The sequence below is a fragment of the Ammospiza nelsoni genome, chromosome 13, assembly GCF_027579445.1.
Source record: "Ammospiza nelsoni isolate bAmmNel1 chromosome 13, bAmmNel1.pri, whole genome shotgun sequence".
NCBI classification, from domain to species: domain Eukaryota; kingdom Metazoa; phylum Chordata; class Aves; order Passeriformes; family Passerellidae; genus Ammospiza; species Ammospiza nelsoni.
In genome coordinates this window covers 12,479,268-12,501,154 of record NC_080645.1, presented here as the reverse complement: position 1 = coordinate 12,501,154, position 21,887 = coordinate 12,479,268, and the positions used below count along the sequence as shown (strand labels likewise).

General features: G+C 37.9%; 1 long non-coding RNA gene across 1 annotated transcript in view; it reads left to right on the top strand.

The window, feature by feature from the left end:
• LOC132078859 (uncharacterized) overlaps positions 1–21,887 on the top strand; it is a 216,804-nt gene that overhangs the window by 46,956 nt on the left and 147,961 nt on the right. The window contains exon 2 of the long non-coding RNA XR_009419332.1: positions 15,606–15,672. This is a non-coding gene — a long non-coding RNA (uncharacterized LOC132078859). The remainder of the gene's footprint in view (positions 1–15,605; positions 15,673–21,887) is intronic.

Here is a 21,887-nt window from a genome sequence, read left to right as displayed (position 1 = left end):
GCATTGCTACAGCTCTGATGAAAAACAACCTACTATTCTGCATCTTGCATAAATCAAACATGCCTGCCATTTGCTAAATTATTACATTATAAACCATGTTATAATTACAAAACTTTAGTTGTTCTATTTATAATCTCCATGGTTTATTGTACTATTGGTTGGTCTTGAAAGCTGAGGCTTAGAATTTATGTAGTCCACTAAAATATTATATTCCTCTTCCTTTTCTCCTGATGATCAAATGACTAAATCAATTTCTGGGGCAATGCCAATGGTATTAGGATCAATAAGATTGTGAAATTTATTGTACTTTTTTGTTGCTGTATAAAATTAGATTGCAGAGTATATGAATGTTTATTCTTCTGAGCACTGGATTTCTGGTTCCTCTGAAACATACATTACAGTAGTTTGGTCTTTTCTTGTTACATAAACATTTCGCCTGCAATACTTTAAATATATCCTCTTCAAAAAATTAATAAGTTTGCATTTTTAATAAGTTTCATCCAAATTAATTTGCATAGATATTTGGTGGTTTTGGCCATGAATTGACTCCACAGAGTGCTTACTTAGATGTCTTGTTGAATTTAGAAATTTCCAATCCAAGCTAATGGAACCTTTCTTGATAGTTTTCCTTGACTTGTGCAGGGTTTTTTGTATCAGAAAATCTCCTGCCCTTCTCAGGCTGGCTGCTTCAGATGGTTTAGACAATGTGTACTGAGACTTATTTTCACAGTTGTTTCAGCCAGCTCTCTGGGCTTTGAAAAAGAGGCATTTAAATTGCATCCCTAACTTTCCCTGAAGAAACTAAAACACCATTTGTCTTTGGGTATAATCCCAGTGCAGAGCTGCTGGCTGTTGGTGTGAGGCTGTTGATGTGATGGTTTCAGGCTGCCTGCTGTGAGTTCTGGCAGGTAAAAATCTTTCAGTTTTCAGCAAGAGAATGGGGTTTAACTTCTTTCTGAGCACCAGAAAGGATGGGCAGTGACCATGGCATGTGCATGTACACACCCCTGGTTTCTCTGGAGATTTCCTCGGTGCTGTCAGGAAAACATCCCTGCCATGATCCCAGCTACCAACATCACATTGGAGGTAATGTTTCTTCTCCATAAAAACAGTGCTAATATTCCTGACAAACAAAGCATGTTTCAGGACTGCTTAAAAATTGCAAGTCTCTCTAATACTTCAACAATTTAGAGCAGTTAAGCTTTGTAGAATCTTGTGTCTTTTGTGGGGTTAAAAACTTTGTCCTCTTGTGGTGTTAACCTGAAGCCAAGTGTGTCTGTTTTCATTTTGGTTAAAATATAATTAAGTCATGGAGGAGAGGAAGCTATTTTAAAAATTTTTGTTTCGTGTGAAAATCTTTCCATGAAGCTCTAAAATTCTTACTCCATATAACATTTTTAGCTGCTTGGAGTGTTTCTGCAGTTAACATGCTCAGTTATCATTACGTAAATATAAGTTGGATGGAGAAAAATATGCTACTGCTACTTGCTGTGACAGTAACATAAAGGGACAACATTGAGATTATTTTTTTCTGCTTGGTCTTTCTTGAATGCGATATCCTTATTTTTAAAATGGCATTGAAAACTCTTGTCTGAAATATTTATAAAGCTCAGATCTTGCATAAGGGAAGAACTAAAAAAAGGAATTCCTGGTAGTCAGTTCTTAAAGTAGAGGATGTAATTCTCCATTTATCTTTCAAAAATTAAGCTTTTCAGAGGTGATATCTATTAAATCCAACTAGAGCTTCACATTGCTGAAATGTGACTTTTAAAAATCTTTAGCTGAAAGAATTAGCTTTGCCATTTGTATAGAGGCAGCAAGCTACCCAGTAACAGGTAAGAACTTGAATGACAAGGGCATATGTCTGGAATGGAACTCAAACACCAGCTTCTTAGATCCCAGAAGTTCCCTTAGTTACGTGGTAATAGATTATTATGAAGTATTACTGTGTTTCTTTTTCCTTTTTTACCCGAACCTCCCCAAACACACTCAAAAAGAAAAAAGAACAGACACTGAAACACCTCTGTATTTCTTGATGAAAAAATACAACTCACTGTTAATCCTTGCCAAGTTAGAAAAATGTTTTTGGTTATTTTTGTGAATTTATTTGTATATAGGCAACTTAAAAAGAAAAAAACTGCCATCATTCAGATGTCTGAATCCTGTTTTAAAAATATTGTCTTTTGAGACTTCTGGTTGAACTGGGAGCACAGAAAAAATTGAAATGTTGTGGTAAAATGTAATCTAGCACTGGAAACCAACTTGCACACCAGTGTCTGTTCCAGGTCCTCTGGGAGCTAATTCATGGTGCATCTTGGATGCTATTTAGGTCAGATTTTTCCTAAAAATGGGTTATTCTGTAAGTTACTTCAAATTCCTGCAGTCTGGGCGCCTTCGGGCTTGCAGGTCATCTTGTTGTGTTTATTGAGTACAACTCCATCTTGCAAGTCAATCAATGGTGTCTCCTCAGCAGGTATTGACTGGGGAGGTGGACCATGAAAACCTGTCATATCCTGCAGCAGAGCCCTGAGCTAATTGGAGTGTGCCATTCCTTTATCCACAGTTACAGGATGCTGGACTGTATGGCTCAAACATCATTGTAACAGAAAACTAAAGTATTACATGATAAAGATTAGTTTATTGATGGAGCTCAGGCTTGTGCAGAGCTGTGGGGATAGCTCTGCCATGATGTACCAGTAACTATTCTACAATGTAATAATTTAAAACCATTAGCAGCATGTTGTTGTCGTCTTTCATTTTAATTGTCTTATGTCTTCTGCTGTATGTTTTTTAACACTGGCACATATGCCAGACTTTAAAGAGTCTATTGTGGAATGTTTGTCACAAACAACCAGGACTAAAAGGCTTGAGGGCATGAAATAAACATGCATTTGCATTAAAAAATAATTGCTGAAGGGTTTTACTTTGTGTTTTTGTTGTTGTCTTGGAGGAAAAGATGAACTCTTTCTGCATTTGGCTGGTGCAGAAACATGCAGACATGAGTCTTCAGAAGTGCAGCAGGACTGCTGAGAGGCTGGGGCAGAGGCAGAAACACCCTGTCCCTCCCTGTGCTGGCCCACCCACCTCTCCTGCTCCATTGGTTTTAACACTCCCTCCAGACTGGAAAGGCAAACACGTTAGACCAGGAATCCTTTGCTTCAGCTGCCTGACATATGGTACCACATCATCTCTGTTTCATTTTGACAGTGCCAAAACCCAACAGCCTCGCACAGCAGCCTTGAAATGTAATAGGATGAGCACACAATGCCACAACAAAGCTGCCGTGTTGGGTGTGTAAATCTGTCCATCAGTTAGCAAATTCCTCTTAATGCTTGTTTTCAAGAAGTAGTTGTTCTGATCATCAATTGGTTTGTTGGATGGGGTTTGTGTGATTTGGGTTTTCTACTTCTAGAGGCAGACCCTTGGTTTTGGCTGTCATGGTGCTGTACATGCAGGATTTCTATTTCCAGCCTCCCACTGCTGCTTTGCTGACCTTTTTCTCGCTCCGCAGGGAAGCACAAGTTAACACAAAGATTACAGAAATTTGTTTTATGGTAAACTTACATCAAGAGAAGAAGCAGGAAGGCACTTCCACAAACCAGTGATGACTGTATTTCACTACAGTGTGGCTCATATATCACTGGAAATGACAAAGTGGTTTGAAATGCATAAGAACATCAAAGGCCCCTTGTTTATTCAAGGTCACAGACAGATGGAATCTGGTGTATGGCAAGTCTGTATGAAAGTTATGGTCGTTTGGAAATGGGAATGGATGAAACCAAAATTGGAACAAGATGTAGCCATAAAGGCAGTACATGGCATGATAACAGACTATTAACTCAGAACATTTAAAATTAACTGGTTTTATCCCAGTTATGAAGGGTGATATTGGGAAATGTTTCGTTGGTTTTTTCTTCCTCAGAGATGACTAATTTCACTTTTGGTGACTAGAAAGCTTTTTTCTTTTAGTTTGGTGGTTATTTGTCTTATTTTGCAGCCTTTAAAGAAAGAGTCACCTTTAAGATCATGCAGCTTCAACACTGCCATTCCTCTTCTAAGCTGGCACTCTGATTATGTAAATAAGATTATTGGGAAATTGCTATTTCTGACAATCCCACTCTTGAATATTTTTTCAACATTGTCCTTATAAGGAAACTGAAGAAATGCCTCAGATGTTTCAAATGAAAAATAGTATATTCAGTTTAGCATTTTATCCCCACAGAAATATTCTAATGGCCTTTGTTTAGTTTCCCTTTTCTCCTCCTAAACTCAACAATTACAAATAAAAGTTAGTTTGATTTGTTTTGTGGAACATGCAGACATAAACTCCATTTTCTGCCTCACCTTTTATTTCCAAAAGAAAAACACAGCCAGATTTTCAGAATAATTTTAATCATCTCTTTATGGTTGAGCAACTTAATGGTTTGGCTTAGATTTACTCCAGCACAAGTGTCAATAATTATGAAGATTTGCTTTCCCAACATTTACCAGTCTCCTGCTATGGGGAAAACTTTGCTGCAGTCAGTTAATTGTTCATCATAATTCATGCTTTTCTCCTCTTTTTTTTTTCCTTCTTTTTGAAGATGGCTTTAAGTTTTAGTTTCAAATTCTCAAGTGTGCTTTAACAGTGCCCTACCCACAGAGGAGAAGAAGGAGAAAAGGAGACAGGAGGATCTACTAAAATTGACCTGCATATCTTCACATCCAAATCCAAAAATATGATTAGCATCTGCAAAAATAACATTACACACAGGAAATAATTTCCTGACCAATTTACAAAGCAAATCTAGAAATCTACCACCAACTCTCTTATTTTCTATAGATACAAATCATGGATCTTGACTTAAATATTTCCAGGTAGGTTTACAGCTACTGAGTCATGCTCAAAGTTACTCATCCAACAATCTCTCTTCTTGTTTCAGGCTGTGAGTATATTGTCTTTATAATTGTTTCCTGATTTGAGCTTTTCTATGTTTAGATGATACTTCCCATAAACTTGTCAGGCCCCTAATTAATGCACTGGACTGCTAGGCATGTGAAACAAATAAAAAAATTTTTTGGACATAGTTATTAAATTCACATTTATTAATAGGGTTTAAAAATTTCTGAACTCAAAGTCATTTTGATAAATACAAAGTTTGGACATGAGTTGCTGGCACGCGGCTTTGGGAAAGAGACATTCTTAAAACAAACGTTACTGGATTAAAAAATTCAGAATTGAGTTTTTTAAATGAGGCTTGAAAAATGTCAGAGAAATAGTCTTTATAATAATTGTTTTGCAGTATCTGTCTCTTCCTCTCTGTCCTGCTAGAAGGAAAGAAAATGAGAGAAGACAAGGAACAGTTTAAAATAAAGTGCACATTTTGTTCTAGTTCTCCTGTTGAGATTAGTGGAAAGTACAGAAAGAGTAAAATTTGACTGGAGATTTATTTGCCTTGAGATTTCTCGTCACCTTTTGAGAACAGGAATTTCCTGAATTAATCAACTGGTGCAACTTACTTCTATGTGGAAATCTGCTTCCTTCAGCTGAATTTCACTTTAGCTATAGAGTTCAGAAAGGGAGAATTTTTATTCTTGGAGTCCTTCACTGTTTCTTTGGAGGAACATTGCCATGTTCTTTCAGAGAGAGAGTTTGGGGAAAGGAGCAGAGCCTAAGACATGCCCTGGTTCATGTAGAGTTTTTGTAGTCTTTGAATGATGCCTTTACACTTTCCCCCCTGCAGGCAGAACAGCCTCGTCACTGGAACACTCAGGACTTTGCGACTTCTGAGTTACTTGCAAACATTCTTACCCTCCAAAATCTATCCTAGTCTCTCCACTTATAAGTTGTTTCTGTGGGTTATAACTCAAATATCTTACCAAGCCTTCTCCCAGAAGTGTCATGCAATTCCTTGACTCTAGGGTACTGGTACTTTGGGATAGACTTTGTTCAAGAAGTATGAAGGGTTTAAATTTAGAGTAGAAGAAAATAGAATATTTCAGTTGGAAGGCACCTATAAGGATCATCTAGCCCAACTGCCTGAGCAATTCAGGGCTGACCAAAAGTCGAGGCATGTTGCTAAGGACATATTTCCAAAAGCCCCTTAAACATGGACAGACTTGGAGCATCAGCCTGCTCTCCAGGACTCCTGTTCCAGCATGTGGGTTGCATGTTCTGCTGGTATGACTTACTCCAAAACTGGAGTAACTTACAGAAAAAACGAAAGAAAAAATGTGGCCTAGTTCAGTGCCACTCCTCCTGGAGTCTTTTAATCCATTTTATCTGCACACTTTGTTTTCACACATTACAGAAAAAACAGTTACAGAGATTCTAGCTCATTAAAAGAATTGTAAAATAGAGTTTGGGAAGTCTAAATGCCTTTAATGAGATGGCAAGGTGATAAAATGGATCCAGTAATTATTTTGCAGCATAGTTATTTTAACTTTGACTGGTTCAAAGTGAGGTGTAACTCAAGTGTTGATATCTTTGTTAGCTCTATGTGGTAAATTAATGTTAATAGAAAAGTGCCAGCATTATATCTATTATTCTCTTAGGTCCTACCTAAATCTGTAAAATACCACTTAATCATGGCTAATCACTGGGAAAATCTTGATACTTTGCAGAGGGTTAATTTCATCCTTATACAATAGATCTTCTTGGATCTAGCATATCTTTTAAGCTTTGATTTCATATTACAGGAAGACATCTCATTGCTTTCAAGAAATGCAGGGGTTTTTTTTCCAAGTTCAGCTGCTTTCTGCTTCTTATATTCTATGGCTACTGAGCAATTTATTTCCCAAATGTTTACAGAGAACAGCTGTGAAAAAGGGGATCATGACTTTTCAAAATACCTGTTTTAAGAAGATGGCTCAGTAGTGCTGTGTAATCCAGTGCAGCTTCTCTCTTGTGGCCAGAGCCCCTGGCAGAGTTGAATCAGTTTTAGTTCATCAGAGCAAAATTATTTTTTCTGGCATATTTAACTATATTAATTCCAAATATTTTCTCAATAAGATGTAGCATATTTTAATTGAAACATCCAGATGATGTTTAATTGAAACATCCATATTTTATTTTTACTTGCCTTTAGTGTTGTTTTAGAGCAGTCTAAATTATTAGAGTCTTCTTTTAATTTATGGCTGCTATTTAACCATATTGTGAATATGTAGAAGTGATATAATTTTATGACTAAGATACTGGAAAATTCATCTCGTCTGCAGTCCCACATTCTTTAAATTAAACATACCAAACGTAAAAAAAGGGTTTTAAAATAGACATTAATTTTCTCAGAAGTAGATTCTAATATTACTATCTAGGCTTTGCAAATGATACAGCCCATATATACATTGTGATTTTTATATCCTGAAATATCTTATTTCCCAATTTGCATTGCAAATTTAGAAAGGGAAGATACCAGCCAGATAGATTGTTTTCTCTAATGTTTTAAGTCAGTGTAAAAATTAATCTTTTCAAGTTTTTGGTGGTTTTGTTGTATTTCATGTGTTTGGCTCAGGAAGGACTCTTCACACAGGAGAGCTGATTTTTAGAGTGAGAGTTTTTCCCCCTTTTGTATTTATTCTGCATCAGAAGGAAATTCTCCGTCTGGTGGAAGGAGATTTATATATCCATAGCTGCATCTCTGCCTACCTTGAGCCAATTATAACAATATGGCTCTTGTGCAATTTTGCAATTGTATTCAAATGGTAACAGGCTGTGATCTGAAAAATATAAGTATACATATGGTATACATGTGGATTTCTGTGGATGCCTATGCAGAATAGAATGTACAAGCAAGTTCAGCTGGTGACCTGTATATCAATGCTTTGCTGCATTCATGCACCAGTAGAATTATTTTCTGATACTGTGGTGTCTTTCAAATGTGAAGAAATGTTTCAGATATAAAATCTCAATGCAGATAAGCTGTGTAACTTACAAATATCTGTGGTGTTCTTGTTTCTTCCAATTACTTTCATATCATTAGTATCCAGTAATAAATAATAGGTGTGTTGGCTGATAGCCCTGTTCCATCAATCTGAGATCCTGAATTAAAGCTAGGGTTCTGACAAGAATTTGCTTTTATTTAATAATGTAGAAAAAAAAATTATTTAGAACTCTGAGCTAGACTCGAATCCAAATCACTCTTTTTGATAGAGAAAGACTTCACAGACTTTGCAGAAATAAGGTGAGTGGAAAATAATAAAAATCTGTTCCTGTTTCAAGCAGCAAAGAATTATAGCTCTGAAATGGATTTCTTGCATAAGATAATTATATCCTAATCACAGCTGTGTTTTTCAAAGTTGTGCCAATTTTACAACATTCATCTTTAAACACCTGGACCTGTGTGTGGTGATAGTGTTTCTGTGTTGTATTTTACATATTTGATGAATGCTGTAAGAGTGTCTCTCTGTATTTTTATATATCATTTACGCCAGCTGAATTTAACGCTCAAAAGCTGATTAGCAGCCTAAAGGCACAGGGTTGCCTGTGCTCATCCAAATTACTTTCTATTGAAGCGTTCCATAGATGTCAATGGATTTATATCAGGCTCCATATGTAATGTATATTTACATCCACAGAGGAGAAAGAAACATTAATGAAGGTTTCTGAGGTCTATCAAACTCAGGCAGTTCTATACCACAAAGATTATATTTCAGTGTGCTGCAATGTCAGGAATTATGTTATGAATTTGGGAAAAAGTTGCAATTATTAATATACAAAAGGTTTGTGCTGTGCTCTTGTCCATGTATTTTGTTTGAGCATCCAGGAAGATGTAACACTCAAGGGCTGCTAAAAAGAGGTCCTCTTTAAATTCTTCTAAATACCAACTCAGCTTAAGTGAAGAGTGGAATGAGGCCCACTGAAATAGCACTTGAAAAACCCCAGCAATATTTATTGTTTTCCTTCTAGTTCAAGTTTGATGTTAAACATATTTAGGAAGAAATAAAAATGTTTTAATGCTGAAACATTAAAGTGCTTTTAAATACCAAAACCTAGATCACATTTCTTTCCAGACTCTTGGTGCTGAAGTTTCCACTTCATCTGGGTATTTTCTCATTGGCTTTTCTTTGTTGATCATCTCTGTTGTTTCTGTTTGGCAATATTTGTTAACACAGCCACTTTTCCCTTCTATAGAACATATTAAGTTCCATAGTTGCAGAAAGGAAATTGGGGTGGAGGTGGTAGAACTGATTTAAGGAACATCCTAAAGGAAGTATAGTGCAGAGATGGAATAAAATCACTCTATTTCACTCTGACCTTGCTATTGCAGCTACAAAAGTTCCATTTATATGTGACACATGTGCTGGAAATTATTTAAAGGATGTAAGTCACCAGCTTAATGGGTGAAGGCAGGTCTGTAAGAGGCTTGGGTGAAGGAGGGCTGTCCATGTAGTTCCTTGTCCAAATCAGGGCAACAGTGTGCAGCTTGCACATGGATAGAGTCAGAGCTCCTTTGTCTCCCAGTGCTTCTCAGATAAAATATATAATAGGGAAACTCATGCAGTTGTTGACCTTTAAATGTATATTGTAGTCTTTCATTTCATGGTTTTAAATAGCTATTTTCTTATTATAATTTAATAAATGTTATGCCCACAAACCTGGAAAAATTGGCTTGTTCCATCAATTTCAAAGGAACACAAAGTACACTCTGTACTGTGTTGTAAAAGTTTTATTAAACTTGATACCATTTAAAATAGTCTTTGAGAATTGCTGACACAATGATTCCAGGTTCTTCTTGGCTTATATATAGCCTGAGAAGTGCTTGCAAGGAGCAGCTGATTTGCTGAACTGGTAATTGCTGCTGTAGCCACACCAGTCTCTGGACATAATGTCTTTTTAGGTCTCGGTGCATTAGACTCAAATGAAGGGTAAAGATCATCTCAGGGAACAGTTTGCCTGGGGGTGGGATTTCAAGTGAGTAGATAAGAGCATTTAAACTGTTCTCTGCTGGTGAATGACGGGTATATTTTGTGGGGAAGCCTGGAGTGGTGCTGGGATGAATGCATTGAAATAAAAGGCAAGTCAGGCTCAGAGCTGTCAGCCAAACCCATCTGCAAAGTAAGAAGAATGGACCTTTGGATGTCTTCTTGTATTAATGTGTATTGTAGGAAAGAAATGCCTCTAAGATTTTGGAGGAGTAGATGCTCATATAACAATCTGATTTCAGTTTTCAGCATTGGGGTTGCAAATAACAGTCCTTACATGACTAGGGAAGGCTAGTTTTCAGGAATAGGCGTCATGCTCTGGTAAATATTATTATCAAAATCAAAGAAATTTGGAATTTCCCGGAGTTGTGACAGTGCCTCTGGCCTAAAATATGTCTTCTTTCCTGTGACTCCCTGTCCTTGCCTTGCTGTGTCCCTTTCTGGTGCTGCAGGAGCCCTGCTGATGCCTGTAAGGGTTAACATGACTGATTGAAGAATTTAAATGCAGATACTTTTTCAGGCATATTAGGCCTCAATGACTTCTCTTAGTTCTGAGAAGGTATAAGTAGAGAGTAAAATATATACCTCCTTCTTTAGAATTTATCCAGTGGTAAATCAGGGCTACAGAATATCCCTTCTGAACTGAAGGGACATCTAAACGAGAAATTTTTCACAAAGCTTTTATGCTGATCTCTATGGGTAAAGATACAGAGGCAGTGGTGGGGGGGGAAAAGATCCTCAATATTACTTTGTGTAATTTGAACAGCTATTAATTTTTATGGCATTTTCTGTCAGCCTCTCCTAAACAAATAATAAAACCTTTTACTATTTGCCACAATATAAATATTTTATCTAAAGAGGACTGTGATGAAAGAAAAGGAGACACAGACATTCATTGCTGAGGAATTTCTGAAGGATGGAAATTCCATCGTAGCTGCATTTGACCAATTCTCTTTTAAGAAAACTGTTTTAAAAGCCTGCTTATAATCAGTGGTTAGGCAATATGAAATAAAAATATGCATTAGAAAACCATGCTTATGATTGGCATCAGTTTGAAACCATCATTTTACCTTGGACCTGTGGGACCTTTGGCTCATAATGGAAATGCTTGAGATTTTGAGAGTCCTGCATTCCATCCAAGCCAAGCAGCATAATTCAATGATTGATTGAATTTTTGGGGTGTAAGGGAAAGGGGAATATGGCTTTTAACCATAGCCCTGCCATACGTATCTATGTGTGGTGATACAACATCCAAGAGTACTTTAAAAATCCCTGAAGTAATAAAGCTGTGTGTGGTAAGAAAAGCCTTGCTGCAATAAACCAAGAAAAGCACTGTCAAAGGGAAGGGAGAAAAGAAAACCCCAAGAACTTGTCTCTACTTTGCTAAAAGAGTGCAGTAGTCAGCCAAATGGTCATGTATGCTGTGCATTCCTTTATTTTTTATTTGTTTTCTTGGTTAGTGTACAGCAAAGAACAGAGGTGATGGTCAGAGCAGCAAACCCACACTGACTGTCTATATTACAGAAATATGGACAATGCTTACAGGAAAGTGACACAGCAGATTTAAAATGTGTGGTAACATTAAAAATGTCTCTGTTTATTCTGGTTCCCACACTTTTGGGAGTTCCAGGCATAAGCTTTTCCCTTGGCATGAATCTGACAGAACACTTAGTGCCTACTGAAGGCTAAGTCAAGTATAGCAGCAGGGCTGGGCCCTGAGGCCTAAGCAGCAGAGTTCATCATCCATCATCCCCTGACAGATGATTTTCTGGCTCTCTATTACATAGGGAGAAACTGTTCACAGAATGCTCACTAAATATGTGTACATTGCTGTGAAGAACCTCCTTCAGAAAACCCTTTTATTCTTATGCTTGACCAAATTATCATTGTTATTAAAAATAATTTAATCATCTTACATAAGGAAAAATTTCAGGGAAGCAAAATTAACTTAAAATGGTGACAAGAAATCAGAGCTGTACAATTCCCTTTAATCGTGTTTCCTTGGAGCATGTAGTGTTGGATATTTTTGTTTAAAAAGCAAATATGCAGAGAGAAACAAGTGAAAGTTCCATGTAAATTTAGCTAAACAAAAGTTCCAGTCTTTTTATGGTCAGGAATATTTTTTAGGGTTTTTCTAGGGGTGGGATTTAGGGTGGGGTGCGTTGTTTGGGTTTTTTGTGCAACTGTTGAGACCAAGGTGTCCTGGGTGAGGTGAACAAATCTGAATATTGTCACTTGGCCCTGTAACTCTGCCACACTGGTCAGGGAAGGGTGGGTTTACAGTGGTAACTGGGCTTAAATGGATTTTCTGGAAAAGCATGAAAGGGTAAGATACGAAATACTTAAAAGTGTTTGAATTTATATTTGTGGGAACATATAGGAGTGTAGGCAGAATCTTCTGCTGGACTTCACCGTCCTGGCAGGTGAAACATGGACAGAACCTGACACTTGTAGATGAGAGAAAAGAGACAAATTTTCAGCTGGAAAACTTCAGTTTCTGTAGTGGTCCGGCCAGAGGTGTGACAATGTTCATCCATACAAACTAATGCAGGAAGAATGGCTTGGGGTCTGAGGGTAATGTCAAGATACAGTGAGTTCTACAAATCTGGTAGAAATATGTGACCCCTCCTGATGGGACGTAACTTCATAAGTAGAGTCACTTTCTATGTCTCTATTTCCAATGAAAGATATCTTTCCATTGGAAACAGAAATGTAGTTATTTTTTATCACTTTGCTTTCTTTAGAAACCCTTAGCTGTGTGTGCACGGTGAGAACTTTGCTGTTACTTTTGTCATGGCAAAAAGCTGAAAACTGCTGTCAGTGTGAAGACTTCTTGACAGTGGGCATCACAAAAATGTTTGGATCTGCCCCGTACTACATCTACATTTTAAATTTCTTCACCTCATAGGGCAAAATTACTTTCAAATCTGTTAAGCTTTGTTGAATTTTGATAAAGAAGTCATATAAGAACCCAACACATGTTTATCTTCAGATGATAGTAAGGTTAATAAGATTAATAGTTATTTCCCATTTTTCACTGTCATTGTCAATGTTTTTGCACACCGAAGAAAATTATCTAAACTTCTTACATCACCTCTATGTGCTTATACATGAAGAGACTAGATAGCCTGAAGAAATTTGTAGAAGTGTGCCATTGATACTATAATAATGGAAGAGATTATCTGTTATTTACTGTTTATGTCATAGAAAACTCAGATCAGAGTCTGAATATTTGCTTTTTCTCTCAAGGTCATCCAGACCACTAAAAAGCCATGAAGTACAGAAGGAAGTTACAAGAGTTTTTATATGGTCATTGCTAAAGAAATAATTTACTTTAGTATCCACATGTTCAGAATCTTTGCCTTTTTCTGCCTTTGGTAAATTAGCAGCAGTGCTTTTTAGGGAGAAGGAAAACTTGCAGATAAAACTTTTTGGCTAAACTATCTGAAAACGGTGTTACTGAATCACTAAACTGAGCAGCATGCTCAATTTTCCATGATTATGGAAGCAAGTGAATTCTATTTCTGTCTTCTGTACTCTCTCCAGTAAGGCTGGGGAGTTTCTTTCTGTTTTCTTATCTTTCCTACATTTCCAAGTAACAGGTAAAGTTCACCAAAGCAGAACCTCCTCATTTGAAGTGATGTTTCCTAACTCTCAGCTAAAGCCAAGTAAATGGAAACAGCAACTGCTAGGCCAGACTGTGCTTTGGCCCCATCCTGGGAGTGTGACATGATAAGTACTCTGATGTTTTTGAACACTGTCAATAGCATCCAGCTGGCTGTTTTGAAATGTGTGGCATTTACAGATGCTTTCCCTCCTTCTTTCATATCTGCTCAACTCTGGTGGACTAAACACGTGTCAGCAAGGCCAAAATGTACAATACAGACCTCGCTGGGTTCCTTGGATGTGTTTGGTTTTTAATAGCATTGTGTGCATTGAACTCACGTTAAGTATTTCTGCTGAGGTTAGAAGGAAGCATGGGGTCTGAATTTGGTTGAACATGATATTCCTCTTTGCAATTTCTTCTTTTTGCCCCTCTGTTTAGCAGCTTGTTATGGGTGTTGCAGTTGATGTGATCCAAAATACCATCATGAATACATGTGCACGAGGTGCCTGCTGTCTGAGTTCTCTAACACAGCAGAGAGTAAGGTGTGTTAGAGACTTTTGGGTGGCCCTAACCTGATCCAAGTCAGCCCAGTTTTAAGCATAGATGGGACAAGATGGCTCCAGAGGTCTCTTCTGGCCCAAGTTATTTTAAGATTCTGTGATCCTGTGTTTGGTTTCCCTGTGTACAGCTAGCAAGGGCTCATAAAAGCAGCCTGGTTTGTCCATAAAAGCACAATGGCCTTGGGGCATGCTGATCCACCCAAGTTACTTCTTGGCAGGAGGGGCCCAACCTCTGGTTCCCGTTTTGCCTGCTTTTATGGCAGTTTCTGCATCTGGTGTGGGGTTGTGCCATAATGCAGAGGTTTACTCTGCTGGGTAGGTACTCATTGCTGCTGTGGTTGAGTAGCTGGCACAGTAAAACAGATGAGTAAATGCTTTGAAGGAGCTTGATGCTTGTGCTGGCACGTCAGGCAGGCCTAGTTATAATGCAGGTTTTGCTGCACTGCCTTGTGGCAGCTTGTTTGGAGCTCAGGCCATTCCTGGCAGGGGTGATCCTCAGCACGGGGTCATCCAGAGAGGGAAAACAGAGAGAATGTGCTGAGCTACTGACAGAACACACATTAGCAAGTTTTGTATTTAGGTGTTCATGTGCTGAGCACACTGAAAGAGTGATTTAGGGACAGCTGTATGGTTCTCTGATGTGTGAACCCAGAGAGGTGTAAAGGAGAGCCCCCAAGACAGTGGTAGAAATATTATGGCTTCAAGCAGACCAATGGTCAGTAGTTAATCCTATCTGAGGAGCTTCCTCTGCTGCTTTCACTGACCTTCTGCAGCTTTAGCTGCTACTGCAACGGCTCTGAAATGCTTTCTGTGAAACTTTAAAAAAAGCCTTTTTATAAAACAGAATTTTTGTGCTGGTTTCCAAATTAAAGGCCTCATGTGCAGGCACAGGCACATATCCTTTCTCAAATGCAGAAAACCCTGACAGCCAAGGCCCAAAAGATGTGAGGAACCCTTTCCAGAAAACACATAGTCAGAAGGAAAGTTTTTGGCAGTGGTAGCAAGAGAGGTCTAAAAGAAATTCACTTTGTATTTTGCTGTGCCTTTTGGGGGCTATTAAAAAAAAAAAAAAACCCACAACCAAAAACCAAATCCCCCAAAGAAAATGAACACCAAGAAAACCGCTACCACGACAACCCATCCCCCAAACCAACTTTTTAAAATCTGATGACATTCTATGTGTGTAATGAAGCAGGAAAGTCTTGGTAATTCAATGCCTATCTGTGGTCACTGTGATGTAATTTGTCTAATCTCATCTAAAATCTAATGCTTTCAGATTAGTAATTCAAAATGTTGTAGATTAAAACAAATGGGAATAGAGAGTTTGGTCAAGAAGGATCAAATTCTTCTCTGTGATTGTGAATGAGTAATGATTTGTCTAATTATTACTATATTTAGGGGAAAACCAGCTGTTCAGTGAATTTAATTTTTTACTCTTTTCACCTCTGTCCCTGCAGTGAAGTTATGTGTTTTCTTTCACTACAAAGATGAAAGTATCATTCACTGAACACTCAACCAGTTTGGTTTAATTTTCCTAGGTTTCTGAGAAAAGAGCCAGAAATCAAACCTGGAACCTTTTGCTGCTAATCAAATCATGACAGAAAGGTAAGAAACTCATTTTATTCCTAGAGTCTGGGCTTTGTCCCTTCTGCTTCTCACTGCTGCTCACAGTTGTATCTCCAAAACTTTGTATTTTACCTTTACCTAGACATGCTTTCCTGGAATTTGATTATATATGATTTATCCATAAGGGGTTTTTTTGTGAAATAAAAAAAGATTCAACCAACTTTTGTGCCCAGCAGAAACTGAAGAATGTCCTCTATGTGAAAGGCACATATCACCCATGTAGTCAGTTCCTGCATGAAAGGCTTCAGGCTGCAAGAGCATTGCTGCAAGATGGGAGGCTCACAGATATCCTCATGCAGCTTTTCTGGGAGCTTTCAGAATGTAGTTTGGTTCAGGGATTAGTGTCTGGTGACAGGTTTTATACCAGGTGTTCCAACACAGCAAGTTGTACCAGGATAAGAGAAAATGGGCAGGCAATCTGAATCCCAATTTCCCAGCTCTGTCACTTTTTGAGTTGTAATTTTACTCTTTTCTTTATTTTTATCTTTGACTTATTAGCACAGACATTGCCAAGGACACTCCACATCAGCTATTTATGTTCACAAACCTATTTCTATTTGTTCCAGCAATCTCAGCCAAGAACATCCCAGAACTGACATTTTAGAAAACCTTTGTTTATGGGAAGTTTTGCACATTGCATTTTCCAAACACTGAACTGGGGAGTGTTCACTGCAACATCTGAGAATACTTTAGCTCTTCTAATTTTCTCATGATGTCTTACTAATATCCAAAGAGGGAACAACTGTTTGTTTTATGAACCACTCTGCCAGGTTTCTTCAAAAGTTGTTACGGTCCCAAATTTTCTAAGCAGGCATATTTGTCCTAAATACATTTTGCTTTTCTCTTTCCTAGTTAAAATTAGTATTTTCTCTTCATGGTATGTGTCAGGACTGGCTTTTTCAATCATATAAGGTCTGATGTTGGGAGCTTTTAAACAAAACAAAAACGTAATTGCAAGTCTTCTGCAAAGGAGTGAATTTTGCCCTACTTCAGTTTGTCTTTAAGTAGATGTAAATTAATCGCCAAACTTAAATTCAACTTTGTCTTTTAGTTCTGGTTAAAATAAATGCTACTGAATTTTAAAAGTTCAAATGTTCATCAAATTGCATACAGTACTGCCCTTGGGATCATACCTAAAGTATTTGTAGTTAAGCAATGTTAATATACAATTTGCAAAGCAATAACTCAAGTCCCAGGTGAAAAGGAAATGCTATGAAGCTAAAAGGTAAATAATAAATGCTGATGAACAGGGACTCTAGAAAATCACAATTGGAAAAAGTGCTAAATCCCAAGGTTTTACTTGTTTTGCTCTTACTTATTAACTCAGGTACAGGGTTTTGCTGTTCTGCTGGTGCCCTGGAGGAAAGGTCTTTGTCACTTTAGATGAAAAAGTTTTCAAAATGTTACAAACATGTTCTGCCCTGTTCAGCCAGACTTACTAAAATAAAGTGGAATTTCTGGCAAGCAATAGAGGCAACAAAGGAGAGGCTGCTGCTGAATTATTGGCAATTGTTAATAATAAATGATTTGCTAGATGCTGAGGAAAATGCCAAATATTCATTTTTAATTCCATAGTTAGTTCATGATACACTGATGCTGATTCCTTGAAATGTATAGGAAAATGGGCAGGCTTTCTGGGGCTTCCATGTTAGAGCAAGTCTTGCAAACTTTGTAATGGCTGGCAAGGACTGCAGTCCAGGAAAACATAGAGTTTCTGAACAGATGAAACTGCCCACAGACTTAAAATTAGGCACAAGTAAAAGTGCTTTCTGGAACTTTGGTTAGGGGATTTGCTTTGATCAATGAATAAATCTATGAGTCTTAGCAGAGACTCTCCACTGCAGGAATGATGCCAGGGATTTCAATCACAGTGCCTCTGCTGAACTCTGATTGCTACCTGACCTGCCCAGGAAAAGGTGACATGAGCCTGTGTGCTCAGAGAAACCATTGCTCCCATGTTACAGCAAAGGCAAGGCACTGGGATATAGAAATGCTGAATGACTGAGACCTACCCTCAGAGCAATACCATGGCAGGCTGGAAACCACCCTGAAAATTAGAGAAGCAAAAATCTTACAGGGGACTGAGTTCCAACAATGGCTGAGCAATTCAAGTCCAAGGCAGCTGCCTAAGTAATGTAAAACACTCAGGCTGAATAAAGATAATTGCAGTGACATCATTGGAAAGAAAAATTAGTTGATGAACTAAGTGTGTAAAAAACCAGCAGTAATTAAGGCAAAAGTAATTGTCTTTAAATGCTGAGTGCTGTGTGTATTCCTCACAGAGAAAATCTAAATGTTCATGGTAAGGTAGTGGACAGATGTAAATTTATGTACAGCAGGAATTTTTCAAAACTATTTTTAATAATAAAAGTAGCTTAGATAATGCAGTACCCATGTGCAATTGAAAGAGTAAAATTTTCATTACTGCATCCCAATTCCTATTCTTCACTATTAATTGGAAATACTTATAGACTTTGCACTAAGGGCATGGTAGCCTCACAGGCTAAATTTGAGCTTAGGAGGTAAAGATGTCTCCTACCAAAATCATGTCACTCTGTGATCTCACAAAATTTTACCAGAGAACCAGGATCTCCTCTGTACCTTCATGAGTTTTTACTATTGAGGTGAGAACTAGATGGGATATTTTGGGATTAAGAAGTACACAGCACCCTGTACCCCTGTTCTACTGCTCCAACAGGGCAGGGGATGGATGGACTCAAAGAATTGTGGCTGTGATGGAAAGCACAGAATTTGGTGTGGTTTGCTTCCTTCAATCCAAAAGATGGAATTTTGAGAAGGAGAACTTGCCTTGTTGATGTCTACAAAATACTGCCCTTGTGTTGATGCCTTGAGAGGCTACCTGGAACAGAGGCTAGACAGTGTTAAAGGAATAAAGTATTTATTAAAAAAGGCCTTCACAGGATACATCTTGGGCAGTGCAAGAGCCTGGCTGAGGCTACACCCAAGATGGACAACAGGTCACAGGTTTTCACACTGTTGTTAGTTTTGGTCCATTTACATATTAGGGTTAATTTTCCAATTGCAGCTTCAGGTTTTGAAGTCCTATCCCCCCAGATTGCTCTCCTCAATTTGCTGTTTTTACACTTTTTTGGGCCTGAAGCTATAATGGTGTCCTTAGTTCTCAGGCTAGAAAAGGATTGTTTTGTCTGACTAGACTGTGAGGAGAACTTGCTAACACTTCATATGACGTTCAGAGTTATATATTAATGTGGTATAAAATCTGGAAAATATGAAAGCTAAAACTTAAGGCATCAATGTTCTTCTGGGTTAGTGCACTGATTAGCAAGTCTTTTTTGCATGTTGAGCTCAGGTGTTTGTGGATATGCTGGGTCTTACTCCCTAGTGTCTAAATAAAATTTTTTCCTGTTAATTCTGCAAATGTTTATATGTAGGAATAGTCCCATAAGTAATGTGAGTATCTATGAACATTGAGGGAGAAGGCCTATGTTATTAACCCACTCTTTGAGCTGACACTGAAAAAAACCATCTCCGGAGGTGGCTCCTATCATTCCTGAGGCAAATTCAGTTGCTTGCTGAACCACAGCATTGCCTCTGTGCTGAAAAGAATTACCTTGGTATAGCCAAAGGTTCAGTATTTGGCTTTCTAGGCACAATAACTTCATTAATAATAAAAAGTTGTGTAGGCTGAGTATAATAGAATATGAGAAAAAACCAGAAATATGCACACACCAGAAATAAAACAATGCCATTATTGAATAATAAAAGTCTCCTCAAAAATATTTATACCTTATTGGCATCTCCAAGTCAAGAAAAGAAAACCAGTTTTAAGACTGAACTAAAATTCCTTTTCCAGCCATAATATATCCTTGGAGAGAAGAACTAACTCCATGTGTAAAGTAGGGAACATGCTACAGGGCTGGCCAAACCAGCCTCCAGTGGATAGTTACTCTATGGTTATAAAATGATATTGTTCTTTGTATTAGTTTTAAATTACTTGTACATATGTCCATTGTTGTCAGCTTAGAAAGTGCAGTTGTGAAACTTTGGTTCCAAGTGCTTAAAGATTTTGTCATATGAAAAGAACTGAGAGCAGCCCAGTTTTTTCAGCATTTGCATCAACCCCTGGATGGCTTAGAAAAAGGCTTTTCTGAGCATTTGTCACAGAGAAGCAGTAGGAAAATGGTTTAAAACTATTTAACTCTTGCTGTTCTGAGTATTGTTTGGGAAAAAGCTTTCTGTCTGCTTGTAATGAACTGACCTGTATGTTGTTTCTAGTGCAGATGTTAAAATTAGGTAGCTAATCAGCCACTGACTTAAATAAGCAACTACAGTCTCCTTTCAGCAAATAATTTAAGTATTTAAATTTGTGTAAGGATGAGATAAACACGGTAACTGTGAGTTCTTTGAAACTGGCTGTTTTGTCTAGTAAGGAGTTCTGTGTTAATCCAGAATCTGATTGAGCAATAAGCCATATTAATAGTAAGGTCTTTTGGAGAGATGGGAGGCCAATAGAGTTTGTGGCCCAGGTGACTTATTTTTGCATTTGTTTGCAGTTCTGCCCCAGCAATTTTATTTTTTTTCTGCTCTGAAAATCTATCATTGTACTGACTTTTCATCAGGGAAACAAAACAGTCCCTTCAGGAGAAGACTCAGAGATTTGTGGGAGACCTTGAGTTTTAGATTTGGTGGAATTAATTTTCATTTCATGTTTGAAGAGCAAACTCCTGTCCCACTCACCCCCATCTCTCTGAATTTGTCTGGATCAGGCTTAGACCACAAACACTGTAGTGCCAAAGGGTCATAGAGGACAGATTATCTGAGGACTGCTTAGGGCTCTGTGAATTGCCAGGCTTCAGAGCCAGGTAAAATTTGGATCATCAGAGACAAAAGTTTAGTTTGCAGCATCTCTTCTTCTCCTGTGGAAGTCTCCACAGCACTGGAGCTTGGCAGAGCAGTGGTGAAGCCCAGCTAGCCTGGGAGCAGGGAATGGAATGAGCCCTACCTTGCTATTGACTGGGGGGATTTGCATTAAAAACAAAGGTCTGTGCTGATGTAGTTCAGAGGAGCTCTAGTGTTGGATCTATATGTTGTGTTTCATCCCATGTTTTAAAGACTTGATACTAGAACTATGAAATTGTGAGCAAAGTCCCTTGGGAATCAGCCTTGTCCTCAAGTTTGTGAACTTAGATAAAGTTAAAAGGCAAAACTAGTCAAAAATAACACTGATCATACAATAACAGTTAGTGGGAGAGAAAAAGGTGTGGTGACTAAAAATTTCAATTTTAAATTTGGAATGCTAGGTCGCCTTCTTGAGCTGTTTAAGTGGGGAAAAGGCTCTTGAGATTTTTAAACACATGCTGTTGATTCTCTAGATTTGTAATAGTGGCACACAGTAATTGTGCACAATTAGTTGGCTATATTAGAAAATTTGTACATATAGAAATGGGTAATGACAGCATAGCCAACTCTGCTTTTGTAAGAAATGAGGACACGTTTACACACAATGTAAAACAATGAGAGAAAACACCTCCAAAAAAGTGAATTTCAAACCTTATAAATGGCTCAGGCATCAGAGAACAAGTATTGCTTCCAGACTTGTCATGATGAGCCCTATTTCAATTCCAAATAGCAAATAGCTGTGCACTGTAATCAGTCTTTGGCCAGCATTGTCTTTTCATCCCTGTGCCTGCAGCCCTTGGTGCTCCAGCCTGCAGGCCTGGCTGAGAGGCTGAGACACATTTTGTGCACCACGTGGTGGGTAATAACACAGGAGGCCTCTATCTCTCTAAACTAAACCCAATTCTTTATTAACAGTGCAAAGGTTCTTCATCTGTGGATTGTGCTCAAGCCACATGCATGCAGAGCAGCTTAACTGGTGTCCAAACTCCAAAAAATGAAAATAGTGTTCTTTCACTCAAAGTCTGGGGGGAATGGTGCTGCAGAAACTTTTTATGAGTATTAGAAAAGAATGCACATGCTAGAACAAACAACTAGTAAATAAATTATTTTTAAAAATTAGTCGTGTGTGTATACATAGACACACATATTTTTATATACACACATAGATCTGGTTGTAGTGAACTCCTTCTGGAGGAAGGTATAATTTCTTCTATTTCGATTTCTTGCATTTTATTCCTGAGAGTCTTTTACTGTCACTGTTAGAGATGTATTGCTGAGCAAGATCAGTAACTGATCTGGCACTTCCAAGTCAT